This window comes from Chlamydotis macqueenii, chromosome 1 (assembly GCF_036417535.1).
Source record: "Chlamydotis macqueenii isolate bChlMac1 chromosome 1, bChlMac1.mat, whole genome shotgun sequence".
Lineage (NCBI taxonomy): Eukaryota > Metazoa > Chordata > Aves > Otidiformes > Otididae > Chlamydotis > Chlamydotis macqueenii.
In genome coordinates, this window is record NC_141556.1 from 118,786,006 (window position 1) to 118,810,302 (window position 24,297).

General features: G+C 45.3%; 1 protein-coding gene across 4 annotated transcripts in view; it reads right to left on the minus strand.

Annotated features, from left to right (window-relative positions):
* Positions 1-13,731, minus strand: part of ERG (ETS transcription factor ERG) — a 145,066-nt gene extending 131,335 nt beyond the window's left edge. For 2 of the 4 annotated variants that reach the window (XM_086765470.1, XM_086765425.1), the window contains exon 1: positions 13,640-13,731. The gene's annotated coding sequence lies outside the window, so the exon portion shown is untranslated. The remainder of the gene's footprint in view (positions 1-13,639) is intronic. The other 2 variants (XM_086765434.1, XM_086765407.1) reach the window with 2 other exon arrangements.
* Positions 13,732-24,297: the final 10,566 nt, after the last annotated feature.

The window sequence follows — 24,297 nt, forward strand, 5'->3', positions numbered from 1 at the left end:
CTTTCTCAGCGCATTTCAAACTTGATTGGTATGACATGAAAAAAATCCCAGAAACAAGGGAAAAGTACCAGATTCAACAATCAACCTTTACAAGAGCTCTGCTGGTAGCCACTAAGTCTACAGTAAAATTGGTCAGGCCATTTGGAAACCACCCCATTGAGAAGGATGCAACATCTCCAAAATAGGTGTTTAAGTAGATTTAAGTGTGGCAACTTCAAGTATGGGCTGATGTTTTTACGGTTTAACTTTTTTTCCCCCTCTCTCATTTTTTGAATGCTAACATCAAATTATTCTTCATTTCTTGCTTTTAATATTGTCCCTCTAATCCTGTTTCTACTAACGTGTATGAGAAAAAATCCCACTGCCATCAACAGGAAAAATTTTTTGCTGTTTCTAGGCCACTCATGCTCCTTCACTAAGAAGACGCCAATGCACGCTGACACACAGACTTACAAGTTGTCATTTACAACTAGGGTGCTGTTGAAAGGTCAAGTCAGATTTCTTAAGATACTGAAAATTTCCTTTTTGATAGATTAATTTACTTTATGTTTCAAATTATATTTGAAATGTATGTTATATTTTAAATATTCCTTCCATATACTTGCTTTTTTATGTTCCCCTGGCTTGTATTTTCTACCTTTGGGATTAACATGACGACACTGAAGTAAAGAAGAAAACTTTTTTTTGTCTTAAATATGGCCTCTCTGTTGCCGAAACCTAAAATATGTGAAAAGTTTATAGAACTTGACAGATTCAGGGTGTGGTGCATCACACTCTCCTTCACGCAAACACAGCCTACATCTGTAAGTTGCCTTTTAATGGAAATACTATTCAGGGAGTATTTCCATAAAAATTCACCCTGGCACCATTCTGTTTCTCTTGTCATTCACCCAGCTGTGTTCCTTCTTTGACTGACTTTCATTTTGAATAAGGCACAACATTCATTTTCATCGGGGGAGCCGGGGAAACTTTCAATTTTTTGACATAAGAGCCAACACTGCAGTCAATGTAATACAGCTTCATGAAGCATCAATAAAACCCAGTATACTTGTATCTATGATAAGAGACAGTGTGAGAGAACGCCTCCACCTTCAGCTGCCCTTACTAAAGACAAAACTAGAATACAGCGCTCTCAATCCTAAACTTAGCTTTCTGGAGAGGAAACCCCGGGTCTTCTCAAAGGGTCTGAGTCAGTCCTAGCTAAGGTCTCAATACGAGTCCTTCCACTAACGTGAGCAAGACATAGGGACCAGCCTAGTTTGTCCAGAGGGAAAAGTGGCACAGAAGAAGGGGAAGGGGCCATCCTCAAAGAAAAGAGAAGATGGACCAGATGGCCAAATTAGACGAGGTCATACCACTGCCACTGATGCTGCTCCTCAGCCACCAATTCCCAGAGATGCCCTGAGGCACCGAACACCTCCCAAACTCAGTACCTTTTCTTTCCCCTACTAATACACTGAACTGGGACTGAAATTCAACCATTTTTTTAAAAACCTAACTACTCTTGCAACGCCAGGGCTGATGCAGAAAATTATCCCAGGCTGTCCTCACATACCTGCCGAGCCCCGCACCACTTTTGAGGGAGGGCGAAACAGACAGACTTCCTCACCCAGGTGAGGATCCCAAAGGCAGGCTGGAAGGCCAGGGCTGCCATGGCACTGCTCTCAGTGGGAGGACGAGCCGGTGCCCTGCTGCGGTACCCGGCCAAGGACCCCTGGCGCCAGGGCTTCCCGTGCCGCAGCAGCGCAAGTACCAGCACTCACTCCCCTTGGCTGCAGCCGCCCAGCTCCTCGTCACCATGCTCCCCTGTGTTGAAAGGGCATTTCGACCATGTTTCCCAAACACAAATAGTAAATTATTATTTTAAATGATGGGTTTCGTATTTTCTGAAACATTCGCCCTACACTGAGGCTGAAAATGGACAGCCTGTGGTCTCTTTTATGAAGTTGTTTTTATCCTTTCAGAACCAAAGTGGTAAACCACTAATGGCATGAGCATTTTTCTCGTTATCAGTTACAACATTAATGATTCTTATTTAAGCAAGCTGTATTTTAAAATCTTTCAGGCTTGCATGTTCACTTATTAGACTGCAGACTGTTTATTGTGTCTTCCCTTAAGAAAGTTCTTTTATGGTGTTAAATGGAAGAGGCCGTTTCAAGACCAGGCAGCAATTTGCATCAGTGAACAGGAACTTGTTGCCCCAGTGTCTTAGAACTGACTCATTTTCAAAATCCCCCGCCTAAAGGTTCAGTGCACTCCAGCGCTCAGGTCTAACTGCAAATAACTAAATGTTCAATTAAAATTGTGGTCTAGCAGCTGAAACAAAGGCAGACTTTAAGCCCAGTGCTAGCATCAAGCTCTGCTTTGTAGTCTTGTGCAAATTACTCAGCCCACTCTTAGAAAACATTAACTGAAACAAAGGGTTTCAAATTTGTTTGCCTCTAACAATCCAGCCACAACATGGTGTTAAGTCATGTCTCCATCTCCAGGAGTCCAGAGCCACCAAGAAACAAACCAGCACAGCCCATCGAGGTTATTTTCACACAAGGAGCATAAGGGACATCTGTCCACATCCCTTTTTCTTCAAGCCCCATCCCAATGCCAGCACTTAGAAAAATGGAGGCACCACCACAGCTACCGAACGGCACTAGAGGAGAAGTGTCCAGGGCCAGAATGGGAATGGGCAAGTTTAGAAAGAGTAGAAACCCAAGCACAAAGGCTCTAGCACCAGAAAAATCAAAGCACATTCATAAAACAGCAGCCCAAGATTTTGAAAAATATCGAGCACGTATTACAAAGTGGTTGCCAAAGGGTTGCTGTCATCTCCAGGAAAAGCAAGCATGCCACAGATTATTTCCTGTGCACGCTGATCCTGGGGGAACCGTAAAAGTTGGTTATTGCACAGACCTACTCTAAATGTTCTCACTTTCATAATACACGAGTGTTTTCTCACTGCATCCATTTTTGCTCAAATCCATTGGTGGGCAGCATACCTAACTCAGCTTTTGTTTAAGTTCTTACGTTCTTCCAAGATAATTGGCCCTACGGGACTTTAATCTAAATGGACTGTATCTTTGTAGGGACCTCGTAGAGGAATTTCTAACGTTTAATGGTCTCCTGAATTACTACTTTCCTCGCACTGTGCAGGAAATGTGCTCGCCACCATCCGTTTCCCCATAGCACTCATTACCGCTAGCAACGTGAATGCAGAAGCAGCACCCCTCAGCCCATCCCATGCTTCAAAAACACAAGAAAGAAGAGGCAAAGCATCCATCCTCCTTCATGGAGAAAGGCTTGCTCCACATCCATGTGGTCAAGCAAAGGTTCCCCTCATGTGCAATTACTCAAGACCCATCCATTTGGCCTCATGCCGGGGGGCTAAGGCAATTACCTCCAGGCGCAGTTTGCTGACTCAGGGCAACTTGCTGACACAGCCACATACCTGACAGCGGTGTGGGAATGCGGATCTGTCCATGCGGGGTTATTTCTGCCTTTCTTGCGCAGTCATTTCTCAGACCACTTTCTAATGCCTTCCAGACCACCAGCAGCCCGCAGCCCATATGTTGAGTAACCCCGCCATGGACTAACTCACAGTTAATGAGTTATTCTCACAGCCCCCAGTAAGGCTCCCCTTAGGAGCGGGTAGGCATCTCATTGCCTGCCAGCAGGCATAGCCGAGAGCTGGCTCTCAACTGCTCTCAATACCTAATTTAAAACACTCATAATTATAGCAGTACAACACTAACATTTTGTTTACCTGAAAGCCAAGTTCTTCATTCATTCCCCTTGCCCCTGGCAAACAACCACCAGACATGTACACACACAAAAACGGGGGGTGTAATTGTAAAAACTGCAGGTAGCCCTTCAGTTCATAAAGGTTAGGAAACACCGGCGCACAGCATTATCAAACCCCACAGCCAGCCCCGGCACCCACCCCACCAGCATCTCTCTGGGGCAGGCGTGCTCAGGGTAGCGGGACCCTCGGCATCCCACTGCGACTGCCATGCCTGCTCCATGACAGGAGGTAAACGCAGGTGCTTCATTACACTCTTCCTTAGGTGAGTTTGTCTTCTGAAACTCTTTCAGCAATGGTAAGAGGAGGCGCATAGGCTTTCTGAACATGGCAAACTTCTAAACCAGCTCAGACGCAAAAAATGGAGCTTAAAGTTTCCCTGCGGTGGTCTCAGCTCCCTGCTAGGCAGCACGAGTGGGGCTGAGAAGGGAAGTCCATCTTCACAGCCATTCATTGGGGGGTTACTGACAATCCTCATGTGTCCCCCAAGCCTGTCAGGCTTTTCCTCCCTCTTCTTGCCTGTTGAAACCACCTGTCTCACAGCAAGAGAAGGAGCTGGTATGTAAAAGGTGATGCACTTTGGCTGTAAATGTCATCATATCCTAAACGCCTTCCAAATTTAAAGCAGAAAAATTAGGAATCCCCTGCAATAGGAAGTACCAAGCCCCATGAGGAATTAAAACAAGAGACCTTGACAGCAAATATTAACCGACTCCTTGCTGCCAAGGGACTGGGAGGAGGCCAGAGATGGAGCAGGAGGGAGTCATAGGACCTGTAGGTGTTTGACCCATGTCTCCTCCTCCATGAAAGATGAGCCCACACAGAGAAAGGGGAAATTCTCTCAGTTTGTTCAAGGGAAATTTTATCAACAGAAAAAAAAAAGCAGGGCCTGTTTCCTGTGCTGAAAAGAGAGTGCCTTTAAATGCTGTAGTAACTGCGGGCTATTAAGGCTTTAGGAAGCCACCACAGTGAAAACACTTCCGCTGCCTCCCAGGCCCAGTGGAAACATGAGGAAGAAACTCAATAGCTGCAGAGCTCTGTGTCCCCAGAAGCCAACTGAGAAGCTTCTGCCACTTCAGCAAGGTCAAGATTGCATCTACCAAACAGAAATTCAGAGCTTTGAAACTCTTTCACGGGTTATTCTGGAATGGAGGACAAAGAGGAATTTATGAGTTAGTGGGGTTTTTCTACTTAAAACCAACTGAAAATGGTAAATATGTTAAACAGGCTTGTTATTTTTCTTTTCAAGAGAGCAATGGTCCAAAGGAGACCAGCAGGACTGACAGACGCCCATAAGCACATGCGGTCGAGTATGCCACTGGTTTTGAGTTTCTATGCACCAGCCAGGCTCTAGCTTCCTACCAAATCATTAAAAATAAAACTGAGGAGAAACTTCAAAAATTCAGTATCACCTATTTAGCTGTGAGTGACTTTTTTGCAAAGCCATTTGCCTTGCTAACCCTTTCCATGAAACGCAAAGAGAGAGTTGATACGGATGGGGAGCTGGCTGGCACAGAAGAGCCCAGCTCCATCTGCCTCACCAGGAGCTGGACGAGCGCTCAGCCCACCGACGCGGGGGGTACTTGCGTCTCATGTGAGCGTTGACATTACCACTTTGGGACTCTGGTTGCCAGCGATGATTTTGTTTCCTCACAGGTTCATAAACACTCACGGCTTACGTCAGTGTGGTTTCAGGCTCATTTTTAGCTTAGACCACTCGCCTCGCATGGTCCAAGAGGAATTCAGTGCCAACGGTCAAAAGGAGCCTTGCTGTGCCTCAGACGAGTCTACTGATCTGAACTGTACTTCTGTAGGGACACAGGGATGCCAGAAATCGGTGCAGAGAGCTAGCCAGGATTCATCCAACCGTTGATGGGCAGGAGCTAGGAATCACACTTTTCCACTACAAATGGTAAAACTATCCAAGCACAAATCCCCTCCCCACAAAAATTCAAATGCCTTCTTTCTATTTTTCCTGGTGTTAAACATATGTTACAGATGCCTTACAAAACTCGCACACAATTTGTCCGGTTTTGAAGCAGGGGCTGAAGCACAGCAAACATCCTTGCTCTCACTCCCATTTCTGCTTTCCAAGAGAAGTGCCAGAGAAAGTATGCTATTTTTGTAAGAGTTTAAAGGGCATGGTCAGAAAAGTGACTATGTAAAAATGGCACCTTTTCATCCCGCAGATCTGTTCCCAGTGAGTATTCTGAGTCATGTCTGCTTACTTTAGCGACCAAAATAGATTTTTACTACTTCTCACTGCTCTTCAGTCCTGTGGAATCAACACAGCAAAGAGGGAGTGATATAAATCCTATCCTGGACCAAAACCTGTCGGGACTCATTAGCTAAGTACGAGGGGCAGAGGCAAGGGCTGGATGCATCCCTGCGGGTGGCTGAGGTGGCATTGCTGCTGCCCACTGCTTCCGCTGTCCGGTGCCCAGCACGGCACATCACAGAGGGTGGCGTTAACTGGGAGGGACAGGAGAGGAGGATAGCTGTGACTGCCTTCACCACGGCTCCTGTGCCCCTCACCAAACTTGACCCCCTGCCATCCCACGTTACTGCTCTGCAGATCAACCACAGATGGAGCTCCCTGGCCTCACATTTGGTTAAACCGTCTTTCCTGTCAACCACCATTGAAATCACAAGCAAATAACACGCAGGGAGCTCGCCCCTCCCTCCCGTTAGTTCTTGCAGAGCTACTTGCCAGGTCAACTGCCGCTTCAGGGGTACGCCGCACCTGTGGCAGGGACAACTTTCACGTCAAGACACCAATCAGAGGCCAAAAACTGCTCCTGCACCCAGGGCCACGCAGAAAGCTTACGGCCTCTCCAAAGCAACCTTTCCATAGCTGTGCTTTGAGAGATTTAAGTGTAGACCCGGGAGTATCGTCTACATGGTTGATAAAACTCTTTTGCACAGAATGAGATAGCGAAGCAGTTTTAAAAAAAAAACAAACTTAAATGGATATCACTATTTCCTTCATGAGTAGAACAGAATCTTAACAGAAAGACAGCAGTATTAATCCATTCCTATCTTAATCTAATCATTTTTACAAAAATGATGGTTAATGTTTTCATTTTTCAATTTTTTCATCGAAGTTAAAAGAGACAGCAGTGCGGAAAGCATAAAAAGTCTTTCCGTTGCTATTTCTAACGTCTCTATTGCTGGTGATAGAACTGGACAGCAAAAAGGTAGCTTGACAGTAACAATGAAACTATTATGTACTGGGTCAACTTTAAAATGAAAATAATAAATAAGCAATAATATTCATTCCCAGTCAGCCTGTAAAACATTTATCTGGTCTCCCTGCTGTACAGTTACCTAAATTTTTCCTTCAGTCTCCCTAGGATCAGCTGCTGGGGCCTGGATCAGTCCCTGGATACAGAATTCAGCGCACTCAGTGCCAGCGATCTGAAAGCCAAGATACCTGGTCCTGCGATCTGGATTCCTACCTACATGGATGGACAGGGGCTGCATCTTCATCCTCTCAGACGGGCAAGATTAACCCATCCTCTGGCTAGGGAGGGAACTTACACAATTACTGTCAACTAGATGCTTGATTTTTAGAAGGCTGCGGCTAGGTGAGGCAAATCCTACCCTCCTAACATCATTTTTCAGTCTCACCACATAGAACTGACTTCTCCGCATAGAAGAACCAAGATTCCAGGTTCAGATTTCTCCATGCTCTTCATTTCAAGAGGGTGATGAATTGCCTCGCTGAAACGAAGCCTTGGTTGTGCCTACCAAGAGGTGCACTTTGTGGTTTCAGGGTGTTGACACACATATTGGTGACAGATGATCTGGCTTGTGCTGATTGCAAGAGGTACAGAGCATGTTACAGACTGTTTGCTACAAATACATAAAAATACCAGAGAACTTATAAATGCAGCAAAGGAATGAAGAGCGTTGGCCCCAATCCCCAGCTTCACATTCTGGGCAAATCTAATGAAATTTGGAAAAAGGCACAAGATGCCCACCAGGACCAAACTAGATCTTAATTTGATTTAAAATCCTTTATTTTTTTCTGTTTTCTAACCTGCTTTTAATGCCAGAGTCACAAACTTGTGCAAAAACAAAACCCCAAACCCTCTATAACCCTTCAGAGAGCCAACTATAATCACAACAATCAATGTAATGGCGGTTCCATCAGAAAAATGATGGAGAACTTTTACCATATCTGCTTTGCAGGAGTCCTGCAATCAGCTTTTTCAAGCAGTTTTTGCAGTTTAGTCTCAGTGTATGTTGTAATGCAATACACTAACGTTACTTCAGTAGTTTACTATAAATCCTTTGTGTATAATTTGTGAACTCTATAGAGAACAGGCCTTTTTATAAACAGAATTTTAAAACACCAGGTTGAAATTTATTGCAGGGTTTATTCAGAACTGACAAAGCCTCCTTAGAAAACTGAATTTTGCTTAGAAGGCTTTCCTTCTGCATCACTATTAAACTTCTTTCTCTATAAAGCCCTTCTTAATCACACAGAAAAATATAAACCATGATAGAAATGCGATTTTTCTAAAGTGAATTGTTTGATTGCCATATTTCTTGTTCTCATTTAATGAGTGATTTACAAAAAAAGATACATTATTCGATTTGCAAAATCCACAGATTTTAAATATACGTTTAATTGCACCAAAACAAATCACACATTAACTACTCAATATCAAAAAAAAAAATATGTGACTTCTTGAAAGAGTCTGCTTCAGTCAAGTCAGGTCAAATACAGTGTGCACATCCATACTTCATAAGCTAAGAATAAAGTAATAAACTCAATGCAAAGCCAGAAGGTGTTATGAAAAGCTCAAACCGGTAAGCCTACATGACTTACAAATTAGAAGAAATCAATCAGATTTCGCAAAACATTTTGTTGTAAGTAGTTTACAGGGCAGCAAGCTGCTACTCCTAACCCATCACTCTCAGCGCTAGAAAAATGAAAAAGACCTGAACAGTTAATAAATCAATCCCTCTTTGCTAACAGCCTAATATAAGCAAAAAAAAAAAAAAAAAAAGATCCTTACCAACCACTTTAGCAGCCAGTAAAAGGCAGAAGGAAAAGATGCGAGTTCAACAGGCAGTATATTTGGGATGAGGGGAGGTTAACAGGGATGGGAAGCTGCTCCTGACCCACTGGCACCTGCACAGCCCTCACCAGGCCCGCCTCTGCCACCCCACAGCACCCCACCCAGCGGCCCAGGCGCGACCCCCTCTCCTCCCGTTAGCGACGGGGCTCTGAGTGAGCCACAGGCAGCATTCCCCCATTTGGCAGCGATGGTCTCCTCCCGCTTTAGGCTGCCCCATCCCGTCTGGCACCCCATGCTGCTCTCCCACCGCGGGCAGCTACTCAGCCGGTGCAAACACTATCAGGGTTTCTCTACCCTTGCTGATCCTTTGTGAGGTGAAAAGAAAACAAGCCTGTTTCATTACGGGCCTCCTGGAGAAAGTTGAAAACTTGGGTGTCTAAAGGCAGCTGATTGAAACCACATTTAAGCTGATATTTGTTTAACTCGCCGAACTGCGAGCCTGCCGCTGCTCATCATTCCCTACAAGCCAACCGCTCTTTGTTAAATCAGCAGCTAATTAGGTGCATGTAGTTCAAAGCTGACAAATTCAAAAGATCTGAAACACAACAGAAGTCAGTATATTGGTTTGCAGGAGAAGCATCTAAAAGAGGCTGCAGCTTTTTAATATCCTAGGAATGTTACCGAGTGTCTCAGCAGCCTACTGCTTTCTCCCCGCTAACAGGACGACGGCAGCACGGCATCTCTTGGTGGACGGTGAGAAGGCTGAAAGTAATGCTGCTGTCAAGACACTTTAATAAGCACGTAGGTATCCTATCACTTAGTGCCTGCATTAAAACGAATCAAAAGAGAAGATCTCAATTCAAAACCAAGCCCCCAGCCTCCAGCCCCAGAGGTGAGTGGTCACCTCAAGTTCGGCTGAAGAGCTTGTGGGGCTACAACTTAGTTTTAAGCCATCCTCTATCAAAGCCCGTTGAACCTCCAGCTAAAATGAAAGCATATGTTTATTGTTTTCTCTTTGGGCAGACAATTAATATTTATACGATGCATTATCAAACAAAAATAACTATGTGTTTTGTTCCTGGAATATGTTTTTTTCTTATTGGAATGAAGTTGTGCCAAGGAGGGATTTCGCCTGATGCAAGCAGCATGTAAGAACAGGCTACTTCCCATGCTAGCTTTCTGAAACAAAAAGTGGCATTTCAGAACGGGCCATAGCAAAGGTGAGTTGATGTAAATGAACTCCACCGTGCAAGCTTACGCCCCGTGGAAGAAAAAAAGCCACTGAAGCCAGTGAGAGACACTCTGCCACAGAAGTATTAGCAAATCCATTCATGCTTACTTTGTATCACGTATCATTTTCGCTCTTAAACAAGATAAAAACTATCTCACTGCATACATTTCAGTTTTGATAGGTACAACGATCAACAAGGAGGTGCACTGTGTCCAAAGCAGAATAAACTCTTTGGTTTTCATTGTGAAATTACTGTTTCTTGAATTCAGTCAAGCTCTCCAGATTATACACATACCACTAAATATAAATAGAAGAGGTTAAAATGCAGTTTAAATATAACAGATACGTCCACAACTCCATATTTAGATATACCCTTTAATTTTTTCCTATTGCCTACTTTTTACTTACATTTAAATTTAGCAAAGTAATTTTAGACTGCCAGTTTTCTACCTACACTAGTTAACTTTGCTGCAAAGGAAAGATATTAGACTTTCTCCACTTATTTCATTACCTTCCAAAATGCCAAAGCAATACAAATTCTCGCCATTCAAATCTTCAACCCATGCAAAAGACAAACCGATGCTCAACTTTACTGGGAAGCCTGCCTGTCGAAAAGTGCATGGCTAGAAACAAACAGGAAAACAAAAATTATTCTAGTGGCTGTGAAAGTGGCCAATTGTGGGTATCCTGAAAAACAGTCTGGTGCTATTGCACAAAAGGTAATTCTTTCAACCCAAGACAAACATCATTGTAATTCAGGCTGAAAATATCTTACCAATGTGAACTTTTTTTTTTTTTTAACAAAAGCATTTTAAATCAAAACTGATGTACAAAGCATAAACTAATCCCTGGCGTACCTTCCCAGCTGTGCGGCAGGAAAACACTGCGGGCAGCGTTCGGCACTCAGGGCTCAGCCTGCGCCGCTGACCTTAGCTGATAGGGATCAGGCCCAAAGGGCCCTTTCTGCCCATATCCCCTGTCAACAACTTCCACCTCGAGTTCGGGACACAGATTTCCACAGAGCTATTTGCATGATTAAAAGAGGTACCGTTTGCCCTTACAGCTGCCTTTTCCCCAAAAGAAAAAAAAAATACAAAAAACATTCACTTAAAAGAAAATTACAAACTTCCTGATAGTGGGAAAAAAACCCAACACAATAGATATTTCAAGGGAAAGGGTTCATTTCAACCCAAACATTTTGAATTATTTTGTTGTTACTTGTTGATAACACCTGAAGCATTTTGTAAAGTGAAGGCAAGGAAAGGACATGTAACACATAATGTTTCAGGGCTCCAGATGCCATCAGCACTGCCAAAGCTTTTCATGGTTTTTTGATCCTCACTGGAGTGCATTTAACCAAGAGGAGAAACTGCTGTGTACAGGGACCTCGATACAGTGGACAAAATTAAGTGCTCTGCAGAGGGAGAACCAATGCCACAAGCCTCACATTTTGATAGCGAAGCACTGGTGTTTTGGAGAAGGCGCAAAGGGAAAGGATTTGCCCCATCAGTAGCCAGGTATTTTGCTCATGTGGCATTATTCAAACCAACTGGCTTACAACGGTCATCCCAGGGTTTCGTAATTGTTTACACAATGCCACATACACACAGAAAATAAGCTTCCCACAGCACAGCAGGTAGCAAAGACACATCCACGTTGCGAAGGTGAAAGCACTGGTCCCAGGCAGAATCATCATTTGAACAACTGCAGGATCCCACCTGGTACTATGGATAGAAAAGGTCTCACCTACTGACACACAAACGAGTGTACCTGTTACAAGAGACACCACTTCCAAGATTGTAACAATCTGTGTTTTAAGCTCGTGGTTCCCATCACTGAAACTCCTCAATGGACTCATATACCCAGATTTCTTCGGCGCCTGACAAAAGTTCAGATTTGCATAAGAAAAAGAGAGAGAAGCCACGCGGTCAGTACTGCTTACAAACCATTGGAATAAAGACATGCCTAAAATATATCTGTTAGAATATATCTTTAAGAACCAAATGCTACATAAATGACAATCCAAATGGAGTAACACCTTCGGAGCAAAAAGTCCGACTAATCACACCTAGGACTTACACTGACAGATCATTTATAACATTCCTGTAGCATGTAACTCTATCCAGTACTATATGATTTGTTTAACTTTGGGACTAAATTGTGGGAGGTGGGGACAGATGCTGCTCAAAGCTCTAAACCCTGAAATACTTTTGGAGGTAGTGACTTTTTTCTTGCGAAGTTTTTCAAAGAACTGCATAGCTCGTTAGTCATTGTTTGCCTACATGTGTGTGTGAAAGAGAAAATAAGAACTGAGATCATTATTCTAATGTCTTTGTTTATATAAATGTCCTTTAAGAAACAGATAACAAATATAAAATTTGATTTGTCCCATATGATGTATGGCTTAATTCATTTTTGCCTTTATTTTTTTCCTTTTAATTAGGAAGTTGTCAAACAATCTGCTTCTCTTCCTTGATTTTCCCATCAGCTCAGGTGTGCTTGAAATCACATTCCTGGTACATATCCTGAAGAAAGTTGACATTTCATCCCCTAGCGAGAAGCTGTCTTTGTCTCCTTCACTTGTTTGAGTGAAACCAGGGAAGTGGTTAAAGGGTTAAACCAAAGGAATGTGACATTTCTCCATGTGCAGTTCATAGACCTATCCTGGTTTTTCCTAATGGACTCAAAATTACATGGGTAGAATGTAATTTCCCAACTACTACTTCAGAACTGAAGCCCAGTGTTAATTCAGAGAATGACACTTTGAAGACAAATAAAAACTTCGTTAGAGAAAGAGCAAGTTTACTCGTACCCGGGGTTCTTAGCGAAGGCAGCAGCGAATGGAAGTTTATGTTAGCCAGGACTTGCGACTTCAGCTTTTGTAAATACGATTACGTGTACTCCAAACTCTACAGCAAAGTCACCCGGTCACCAAAACAGATCCCCGCATATTGCACCGCAGCCCTTGCTCCGAAAAGTACCGCAACCAGCTCTGACTCTTCTCACACCAACCCAGGTAACAGGAGGCTTTCCCACACGCAAGAGCTAACCAGCTTGTGAAAAGGCAGTGGAGGTATTAGCTAGCTGCGTGACGAATTGCTGAAAGAATTACAAAGACACCAACGCTGCTATTGCGAACCAGAAAAAAAGGAAAAAAAAAAAAGAAAAAAAAAGAAAAAAAGAAAAAAAAAAGAAAAAGGAAAAAAAAACCCAAAACGATGGCGGGGTGGGATGAGATAATTCCCGAGACTGATGCCCGGAGAGCAGCCAGCCCGAAACCAAGCCGCGCTGATGCTGTAAAGAAACTCGGAAAGGGCCACAGTTCCCGCAACGAGCGCGCCCGCAGAAGCTGCGCGGCTCCCGCCGTCGCCCCGCGCCCCTGCCCAGCCCTCGGGGCTGCCTCGCGTCCAGCCGCCTACGGCGAGGGGGCGGCCGGACGTGGGGACCCGCCTCGCCCCGGCCCCCTCACCTCGCTTCTCCCCGCCGCTCCCGGCCCCGACGGCCGCGCCGCGCCCCGCGGCTCTTCCCTCGCACCCCCGCCCCCATCCCTCCCGCCCCATCGAACACCCCGAGGAAAGGACTTACCGGGGGAGGCTGGGGAAAGGGGGGCGAGTCCAGGGTCCCGGAGTGGGATGGAGGGGGCAGGACGGGCCGGGAGGGGCCGGGCCCGGGGCGCGGAGGGCGCCGCCGGGGGAAGGCAGCGGCCGCCGGCGGCGGGAGCGAGGGAGGGAGTGCGGGAGCGGGCGAGGGGCCGGCGGCGTGGCCGAGGGCAGTGACTCACTTCAGTCGGGACGGGCTCAGCCCATCGCGCCGGCCCCGGGGCTCCCGGCGCCTCTGCCTCTCGCCAATCGCCGAGCGGAGCAGCTGCTGCTCCCCGGCTCCCCCGCCGCCGTCGGGGCGGCCCCGCACCGCCCGCCGGGCACCGGCACCCCCCGGGGCGCACCGGACCCCCCGCCCCCCGGCTCCTCGGCGTCCTCTCCCGCCCGGGGTGGAGGGGAGGGGGGGCAGCGGGAGGGGCCGGGCGGAACTGGAGGTGAGCGGGACCTGCGGGGGGGGCGAGTGGGCGCGGGGCTGGCGGGGGCTGAGCTGGACTCGGCGGGTCCCGGTGCGGGGAACAAGAGCGTGTTCTAAGGGGCAGAACAAGCGTGCGGTTGTTGCGGGGACCCGACGTGAAGTCAGAGCCTGGCCCCTAACCAGGCGGCAGCGGGATAAATAACGGGGCGCACGGAAATAAAAGGAGAGGGGAGGGACCAGCCTGGTCCGGCCAAAGCCCCATCGCCTGGCGCTGCAAGGGCGATGGGGAGATGGAGAGAGGATGGGTCCCGGCCCCGGCAGCCCCACTCACCTCGCAGGCACACTCACCTGCACACGCGGGGAAAGCCCCGCGAGCCGCGCACACCGGGGAGAAGCAGGCGGTGCGCCCCGTCCGGGCCCGTCCCGTCCCGTCCAGACCCTCCCGCCCGCGGGCCCGGGGCTCCTTACCGGGGCTCCGCTCCTGGCCGCCGCCGCCGCCCTGCCCCGGGCTGGCCTGGGCCGCCGCTGCACCGCCGGGCATCGCCCGCCGCGCTCCCCGGAGCTCCTCAGCCCCAGGTCAACACCCAGAGCCAGCGCACAAAGCAGAAACCCCAGTGCTCCCTTAATTAAAAAAAAAAAAAAAATTAAAAAATTTTTAAAATCGTTAAAAGTGTCTCAGTTTTTAAAGCAGAACTACATAATGTATTAATTGGTTGCTATTAGCATGCAGTTTTATTGAGCATAGCACACAGAAGTCTGATTGTGAGCGAGGAGTGTTTTCAATGAAAGTGGAGTTATTTTAGCTGCAGACATGTTTACATTTCTGTGGTTTAGTCTATAACTTTCTCTTTTTCTTGCTTCAGAATTCTGCTCCATGAAGCAAAGCCCTTAGCTCCCAGACATTCCAAAAAGTCTGCCAAAATAATAGGAAAAAAAAAAAAAAGGAGAAGAAATAAAAAAAACACACACACGGAGACCCCCAAGTCTGGGTCAGGCTCAGGGCTGGGTTTGGTCAGAGCGAGTATTACCCCTCCTCACTCCCTCTCCAGTTAAAAAGCCTTCAGGGCTCCATTTCCTGTTTTTAAGGAAAAAATAAAGCGGGTCTAGGACTGATTTTAGGCACTGCCTAGACCAGGGCTGGTGGGTGCCGAGGACCTTTAACTCTCTCGATGCCAAAGGGTACCCGATAACGCACCAGCCCAGGCCACCACAGGCCTCCCTCCCTTGGGGAACAGCCACGGTGGCAAGATGGCTTTTTACCGCATGTGCATTTTTGGGTGGCTCAGAACCTGGAGATCCAAAGCAACAACCTGGTGCATGCCCACCACAGAGCGAAGAGGTGAAACACCCTAAAAGTGGGACTGAGGACCCTCTGCCGCAGACCTGCCTGCAGCAGCACCCACCTACGGAGATGTTCCAGTGAGCCCACGCGGTCCCTTCGCCACAGGCCTCTGTGCAGAGCCGGGGACCCTGTTGCTGCCTGCCCCACCTTCCCCACAGCCGCTGTGATGGATGGCCAGCATCACTGGTGTGGCCCTCGTTGAGTGGGCGTGAAAACAACTCGGAGCTTTTGGGCATTAAATCCACAGCTTAGGGAAATCAAAATGGAGCAGTTTGGTTAAAATTAGGAACATGCGCTAGTGAATGAAGCAAGAGGTTTAGTGGACACCTCCCCACAAAACTGCCAACTCGAGTTTTCCACTCCACGGCTTGGTAGGTTATGATATGAATAGAAACAGAGCGATGAGAATAAAGCACCCCTGTAAGGAAGGGTTGTGCCTGCAGGGAGTCAAGGAAATGACAAGGAGAGGTGGCGGGAGAGAGGATGCTGCTGCAGCGCTGAGAGCCGCGGGAGACGGCGCAGACCGGGGCACTCGGCAGGGCTGGGTCCCATGTCCCAATTCTGCCCTGAGCAACCTGCCCCAGGGTGGGGGACCCGTGGATCTGGAAGCGGCCACACAAAGCCTCAAGTGAGGCAGGGGAGGAAAAACCACAATGGGCTTCTTGGCCAGGCATTTGGTCATAGGCCCCCTGCCCCTAAACATTCGCCTCCCAACCTCGTCCCAAGCATTTTTAGGTGTCCCACTCCCCCTCTCCCCAACCTCCTTTTTGTTTTACATGCCAGATGACTCCTGTATATTTGGACCTTTCACTCTTGAAGAAGCCAGAAAGCGTTGTGATTTCCTAATGCTTAAAAAAGAAAAGAAAACACCTTTCCTCCAAGATGTTTTATATTAATTTAAGTATCGGTTCCTGGTTCATGTCAGCCCCTTTCGCAATGAAATGTCCTGCGTGGGCTGTCACACCTGCTAAATATAATCCTCTCTTTCTTTTGATATTCTGCAAAGGGCCTTTAAAGGTTCACATCCTCCAGTCTGGAGATTTAATTGCTTCATCTCGGATTTTAAAAAGCCTTGTAAATTTCTGATGTTTTTTTTATTTCCAAGCGGAAGGAGGAGGGATGCGATAAGGATGCGAGGGCAAGCGAGAGGCGATGCTGAGCACATCGCATTGATGCTGCCTTGTAAAAGCTCTGACCCACTGTCCTGTCCCGCAGCTTCTGCTCTTTGGGGCAGGCAACTTGAGCTGGTTTTATGACTTACCAATGGGTTAAATATGAAAAGAGTAGCCTATTTCACTATGGTAAATGCTCACCAGGGAGGAAATCACAGATTCGGTTTTATAGAAGGTAACGGAGTGAGATTACTCGCACTAATGTACTTAACTCTTCTGAGAACATAAATCTAGCAGGGAGACAGCCCCAAAACCTGTCACTCCCCAAAAACAAAGTGTACCCAGCAGTGATTTTGTCCTTACGATATGCTGGAGGCACCAGATTTGCCCAGCGGTGCTGTGGTTTGATACCCCCAGCTGGGAAGAGTGGGGCAGTTAGATACCCCTGTGGGAGATGGGGGCCAAGCTGCCCCTCACCTGGGGCCAGAAAATGGCCAACAGGACAGAGGCAGACAGGGCAGGTGGGCTGGGGGGGGGGATCCTGCAGCCCCCATCATGCACCACTTCACCACACTCTACACGCAGAGGCTCTCAGTAGCACCTGATGGCCACAAACGGCTCTGTGAAACTGTGTGATGTGTAATTCCCATTAACTTGAATAACACAGCAGAGAGGGGGCCACTGAGCAGTTGTCAGCTTCTTGCTGCACCCTGGGGCGTTGCAGATGCAGGAACAATACCCACATTGGGGCCCCAAAATCCTGTATTTTCCTTGAGGAGATGCAGCAAAGCCAATGGGGGGTCACACCCGGCTATCGGTGCACCCACGTGGCCGCGTCTCTGCTGCATGACCTTCAGATGCAAAGTACTGTACAGTGGCTCTCAGGCTGAGGGGGCAGGCAGCCCCACTGCAAACAAGCCACCACTGCAGAGTACAGGAGGTGAGCTGGTGGGCTTCCTCATGCAAAGCTGCTCTGCATTGCCCTCTCAAGCCACAGTCAGGGTCCGAGGTTTAAAGCGCTGCCCAATAAATCAATGTTCTGCTGATCCTTTAAAATCTACATGTGTAACCTAAAATCTTCGGCCGGTGTTTCTGCAGAAAGCAAGTCGTTCCTTCTGCCATAGGGGCATGAGGTAGGAAAGGGTTGGAGGAAGGAGCCAGCCAGGTGGGAGGCTGGAGCATCCCTGGCTGTGCCACCAACCTGCATGGCTAAGGTGGCATCGAGAAGCCCCCTCCTGCCACCAGCCCCAGCTCACATTGCCCTGCAGCTGTTTGCTTGAAGCCAGTTGCTCTGTCACAGCGGTTGTCTCCTTGGCTCATGTTTGGAGCTTTCTCTCACAAGGAAGGAGGAAACTGGCAGACCGTAGGAGATGAAGAGTGGGTCTTTGAGCACTGCCTCTTGTTCAGGAGTGTCATGTGGAAAGAAAAAAAAGCATTCATATCATTTTTCCATCTCCTTAAACATAGTTTTCAAAATACAAGTTTGAAACAAGCAATCAAAAATACCAAATTTTCACATCTGGAAAAAAAAAAACAACACGTAACCAGCTCTTTTCCCATTTTTCTTTCAGAGTGGTGGGCCTATGAAAATGCATTTATCATGTAACATGTACAGCCTTGGATAACTTGCAGTCTCTTAGGAGGAGAACGTACGCCTCCTCACTGGGGACCGGACCATTTCAGGGGTGAAAAGCTTACTACGGTTGCCGCAGGCTCTGGAGAACGCAATGGTAAGTGCCATAGGATTTCAAAATTGGATGGGACTCTGTCCAGTAGTGCTTCCAGACTGTACCTCTGGGTTGCCTATAGACCAGCAGATGAAAGGTGTTCCACTTTTGCTGTGCTTAAAAGCCAGGGGGATGGGTTGTGAGCTGCAGCACAGAAAATGTGAAGCGCAGAAACTGTGCTCTAGGCAGATCACAAACTCACGCAGGTTCAGACTAACCAGTTGTCCTGTATGGCGTACAGCTCCAGAACTTGTAAAAATGCTTGAGTCTTATTTACCTTAGAGGTATTTTAAGTCCAGTTCATTAAATAAAACTGAAGACAGAAGGATATTAGTGAAAAGTTTGTAATATTAATGATGATAGTATCATCAATGAAATAGGATACATTAATAATTTGTTTAGACATGAATTATTTTTTCTTTCGATATGAAACATGAAGAGAGGAGATCACTTTTTTTTTTTCCACTGTGTGACATTCTTGCCTAGCAAAATGGAATTCCAGCACCTGATTTTCTCAGTAAAACCTGAAAGGCTTAACATTGTACCCATGAAAACACAATTTAAGAGGAAGTAGTTTGGCAGCAAAAAGGGAGCACCTTTATAAATATTACCTCTCACAGGTGTGGATGACATTCACTAATAAAGGTTCTCTTACGTAAAAATTATATTTAAACCAAAAGAGATAAGCAGCTATATAGACACATCCTATTGCCTAGATATGAACAGGCAACTGTTTTTCAAGTACCAGAAAGGATGGCTTTTACAGCATTCGTGGATTTCTTTTAGTCACAGGCTGGACATCGACAGCATTTTGGCAGTCTCTGAGAAGACCACTGGAGCCCCTCCTATGAAGAATCACTTTTAGCTAGAGAAGGAAAGATCATTTCTTATTAAAAGCTCTAAGGCAGCAAAATAAAGCATTTTGTTAGAAGAGACACTGGAACTTACCTGATTGAATATGTGGTTAGATAACGTATTCAGGTGAACACGATAGTGGTCACCAGGATATTTAGCATCAATGGATATTCAGAACTGCTGTATCAATTTGAAAAAATTCACACTGTTTCCCAAACAACTGGCTAAAAGGAAAGGGAAATCATTGTTTGTTTGTTTGTGCTTTTAGTTTTTAGTTTTCTTTTTCTGCTTAAACTGATAGCTGAGATTAAAAAACAAACAATACGTTGGCAGGAAAGGTCCAGGGAACACTTGAGACTCCCACGAATTTCAGCAGGGTTTTTATGAGGCCACCAGTAATGATGGAAGAAATTTAAAAATGTCAAAGGTCTGTTTTGAGTGGTGGGAAAGCTGAGATGCTTGCCTGAATCCCTCCTAAATATCCTGACTCTCCAAAACAAGATTAAACTGTCAGCTTTTTTTCCCTGTATTTTGGCGGGTAAGTCCCAAACTAGATAAAGCTGAAAATCAGTCTGCAAAGCAAACTGGAATAATGATGAAATAAACCCTCCCATGCAAATTTCCAAGGCCAGAACTGAACTTCTGTCTCATTCTCAGTTTGGGGCAAGGGGCAGAATTTGTACCTTTTCCTATTTTATGCAAAGTATTTCCTCTCTCCTCTCCAAATGGGCATTTCTCTGCATCACTGTCTAGATTCAAGGAATATAACTCATCCAGTGAATCAACACAGAAATGCTGAGCAGTGCATCTTTGTAAGAACTGTGAACTTCTTCAACCATGTGACAAAAATTAAAAATAAGAAAGCTAAAAGCTGAAGCATTTTCAAAAACAGAAAGGCAAAGTCAGGGTAGGTGACAAAATGTACTATTTTCTAACGTAGGTATTTGTTTGCCGGTGAAGAATTCAGCCAGCATACAGAAATGGCTCAGGCCAGAATGGGTGTTTAAATATAAAAGGCTACAGATAAATAATGCATAAAAAAACAAGTTCAACCAAAAATAAAATGCTTACACTGCTCAATAGAGACCAATTAGTAAGTTTAAATACCATGGAGTTACTTGCTTATTATTTACTCGTGTCCTTACATTTTTGTATTCCCTTTGATTACTTGGCATATGGTCACCTCTGAGGAGGCCACAGCTTAATACAAATGTAACTAAGTAGAGAATCGATATCCAGATAAGTAAAATTTTTGTGGGATTGAAATTTGTGAACTATCTTAATTGTCTCTCTTCTTTACATTACTCTCCCCCTCTGTGTTCTGCATTTGTCATGGTAGCAGCAAAAAACTAAATTTTGCCTTCAGGTCCTACGTTCGTATACAAGGGCGTGTACAGCTGTACATATGGCTTTGGCTGGCAGACCTGCATGCTACCATACATGACTGTGTGAAGCATGATCTTAGCTTGCTGACTTAGTTCTTCCTCTATACCTATCTCTTTGCAGCTATCTCTGTACATAATCACTTCATTTTACCATGGCCCATTCACTGAGATAACTCAGCACAAGTTTTCCACAGCATCTCTTCATTGACTGTGTCACAAAACAGAGTAATATCTGAAATTATTGTCAGAGGCAGAAAAACAGCCTTCGCTGGAACCTGAAGCTACAAAAAGCTCAGTGATATAGGAATAGGACATACTTGATTTTCCACAGCCAGAATTATATGCACACACATGCCTGCGAACACACACACGGGTTTCTTTTCACACCTACCTTGTGGCAGTAGTGGGGCAAGTTACATACCCTCTAGGAATGACATCTCTGCAGGCTGCAGGCAGATCAACGCTCACTCTGCCGAATTACTGGGCACACAGCGCAGGTGCCTGAGCGAAGGCTCCCTCTTTGCTGGCTGGAGAGGAAGGGAGAGGCCGCTGCAGAAGGTGACTCAGCTCTGGATGTGACACTGAGTCACCCTCTGGATGAGCCACAGCGAAGGGAGAGGACCACCCCCTACTTTCAGTGGCTGAAGTTACACGTCTCAAGTGGATGGTGGTAACCGCTGGAGATGCAGCACTCAGTGATGTTGGTGACCCAGCTGTGTGTGGGGATGGGCATGCCACAGCAGATGCTTCCCAGCACCTGGATTGAGGTCTCCATTACTGGCTGGTTGATGGCACGTGTTCCACCGCCACATCTCTCAGTCTTGTTCAGCATGAACAATTTATGTTCCACATTTCTTTCTGACATGATCTTCTGAAATAATGAAAAATGAAGAACATGTTTAATTCAGGACAGTCATTTGGACTGGATTAAGTGAAGTCTACTTGTTCTTCCATGGATGAAAAAATTACATGCGGGACCCCCGTCTTTTTTTTTGAGTAAGTCTCAGAAAACTTTGGATTATCCCACAAAGGGACATGCTTTCCTTGATTTTGTATCTGAGCCCTTGAATTAACTGGAGAACACTGGAAGATGCTTGTAGGTCAAGAGGGGACCAGGCTCACATGCACTGTTCATTGCAAAAAGCAAAGTATTCAAAAGTGTATCTCACTCCTGAAATATGCTTCTGACACTGTGGTTTTAGAGCTAAATATGAGAATAGGTTCTTCAGACCAATAATTGATTTATTTTATCAAACTACACACGTAGCATAGGTGTGCTGGACATAATGGTCTGTCATAATGTGGCTCCTGAAGGACAACAGTTTCCCAGGGCAACTACAGTTTTGCATGAAGGCTGAAGAAAACCTTTGCTGCTCATCTTACATGTATATATTTGATGATAATCATGAGCAGAATGATGATCAGGACAAGGCCCTCCAGTTCTTGAAAATACTAAGAGGAACGTCCAGAAATGTGCAACAGATGATAACAAAACAGTGACACAAAACAACTGTAAGAAATCCTACGGTCTTTATTACCATTCATCAAAATAGATTATCATAATTGGTCCCATCTGGCTTTAAGATTTATGAAATCGATACAGTCTAGGAGAGACACTCCGTGAAAAAGTTGTTACCAAGTTGTGAAGCTTGCAAAGACTCACCTTAGCCCTTGTGACAAAATTCAGACCCGATTTGCAGCTCAGAAAATCCCTATTTTAGTGAAATAAGTCCTTACTGTATGAACAGTGGCAAACGACACACCACTACCGTGTTGAAATTAAAAGGAAAAACTGAGAGAGGATTGCCAGGGAGCCACGCAGTCAGGTTCGGCAGCAGCAGCGTATAGCTGCGACTGGGGTGTCTCTGCCACAGCAGCTGGCTTTGCACCTCATGCAGTTTCATCGTGCAGCCATTCCGTGGGGGTCAAGCAGTACCTATTGGCCCATCCTGCATCCTTAAGGAAGGGCTCCTGAGCTTTGTTTTCCCCTTTTCCCAAACATGGTAATATTGCTTACCTTTATTTCTGCAAAGCTCTTTGAAACAGAAGGATGAAAACCTCTTTCCGTGATCATTTTAGATATCAGACAGATGAGAAAAAAAAAATCATTTGACGTAAAATGTAATTAAACAAGTTTAACAATCATCAAATTACTGTGCTGAATGCTGTCATCATTTGGCATTTCACAGGGAGCTTCATTTTGAACAGGTAGCTTTTTGACTTAGTTTCCCTTTGCACGTATGAGAAAGTATTTGTGCAATTATTTCAAACATTTCAAGCATTTCATATTTTACTGTAATGAAAAAATGGGCCCATGTATTCAAAAGTTTGCTAAAGTAGGTGGATGTTTTTTTAATGAAAAGAACAGTTGGTTCTACAGAAGCATGGGAATTTTTAGCAAACACTGCACGCTTCCCTTCAGAAAGGAGTGAAAATGTTCCTGTTTTTCCAACCAATCTGACATTTATAAGAAAAGTGGGCAGAAGGACATGTTTTGAATGGGACAATAGCCATTTTCTTGAGAACAAAAGGAAAAGTAAAGGTGCAGTGTTACAACGGTATAGATGAGAAGATAAGCTTTTTTTTTTAAAGAGAATGCAAAATAATTTGTTAAAAAAAACTAGTGGGGGAAAATTTGCACCACTCTGTTTCTTGACTAAAACAAGAGCCTTTTCTGTTTTGGGTAGAAATTGCCGTTGCAGTGTATTCAAACTGCAGCAAATCCCAGGACAAGGCGGTAGAAATGGAAGCCAGGGAAAGCCTAGCTTTTTTGCTTATATTGCACAAAAGCATCTTTCTGTGGAAATGATCTCTCTGACCTTTTTCATTTTCTTGACGCAGATATAAAATAACTTAGAGGCAAATAAAAAGCTGGGAACAGAATAAGCAGTCTAAAACTATACCACACTAGATAAAATTCCCTGGAATTATCTGTGAATTCATTGAAACTGTATTTTTTTTTTTTCCTCAAGATAACCCTTTGTTGAGGAGGTAATGTATAGATTAAGACAGTACACTTAAACTCCAAAGTCCCCTTGGAGAGCTCTCTCTAGTATAAATCTGCTATCCTTTAACTTGGATTATAAACAATCTACATGATATGCACCTGGTTCTGGCAGGGTCTATATTATTTCACTCCCAAAAGCAGCTTTATAAAGAGAACACACTGCATTTCAACAGCAATATAAATAATGTTGCAGTTCGGGGATCTCTTGTGCCGCTTTCATTTTTCTTTCTTTCCTTTTCATCTGAACTGAACCACACCTCTCTAAAAATACTCACTTTCTTAATGAAAACCATATTTTTGGGCATTTCTTCCCCCTGCGTGTGCATGACCTGTTGAAATGCCTGCACAATCTTTAATGTCAGATTCAGACGACACGTGTCTTATGAAAGTCTGGGACCCAGCTCTCAGCGGGGCCTCCCAGATCTGTCCCACATCTTTATGAGAAAGAGGGACAAAACCTTCTGGTTTTGGCATTTTATATTGGAGTCTGCTTTAAGCTAGGCAAAAAAAAAAAAAAAAAAATAGCAACGTAGAGTCTAGACAGAAGAGATTGGGTTGAAATCTGGAAGCTATTCAGTGAGGCTACGGCACATGGCAGCTTGACTGCAGCAAGAGATCACATTACGCTGCCTAATTACACATGAAAAATGTACACATCACTTTTCTTAAATGCTTGGAAAAATAGATGTTCAGATGGCAATTGCGAACTAGTAACTGAGCCAGTTGTACATAGTTGGAACGCTTCACAAATGGCATTTCAAAAGCCTGCATTTTTTTTTTAGAGTGTAATTATTTTTTTGT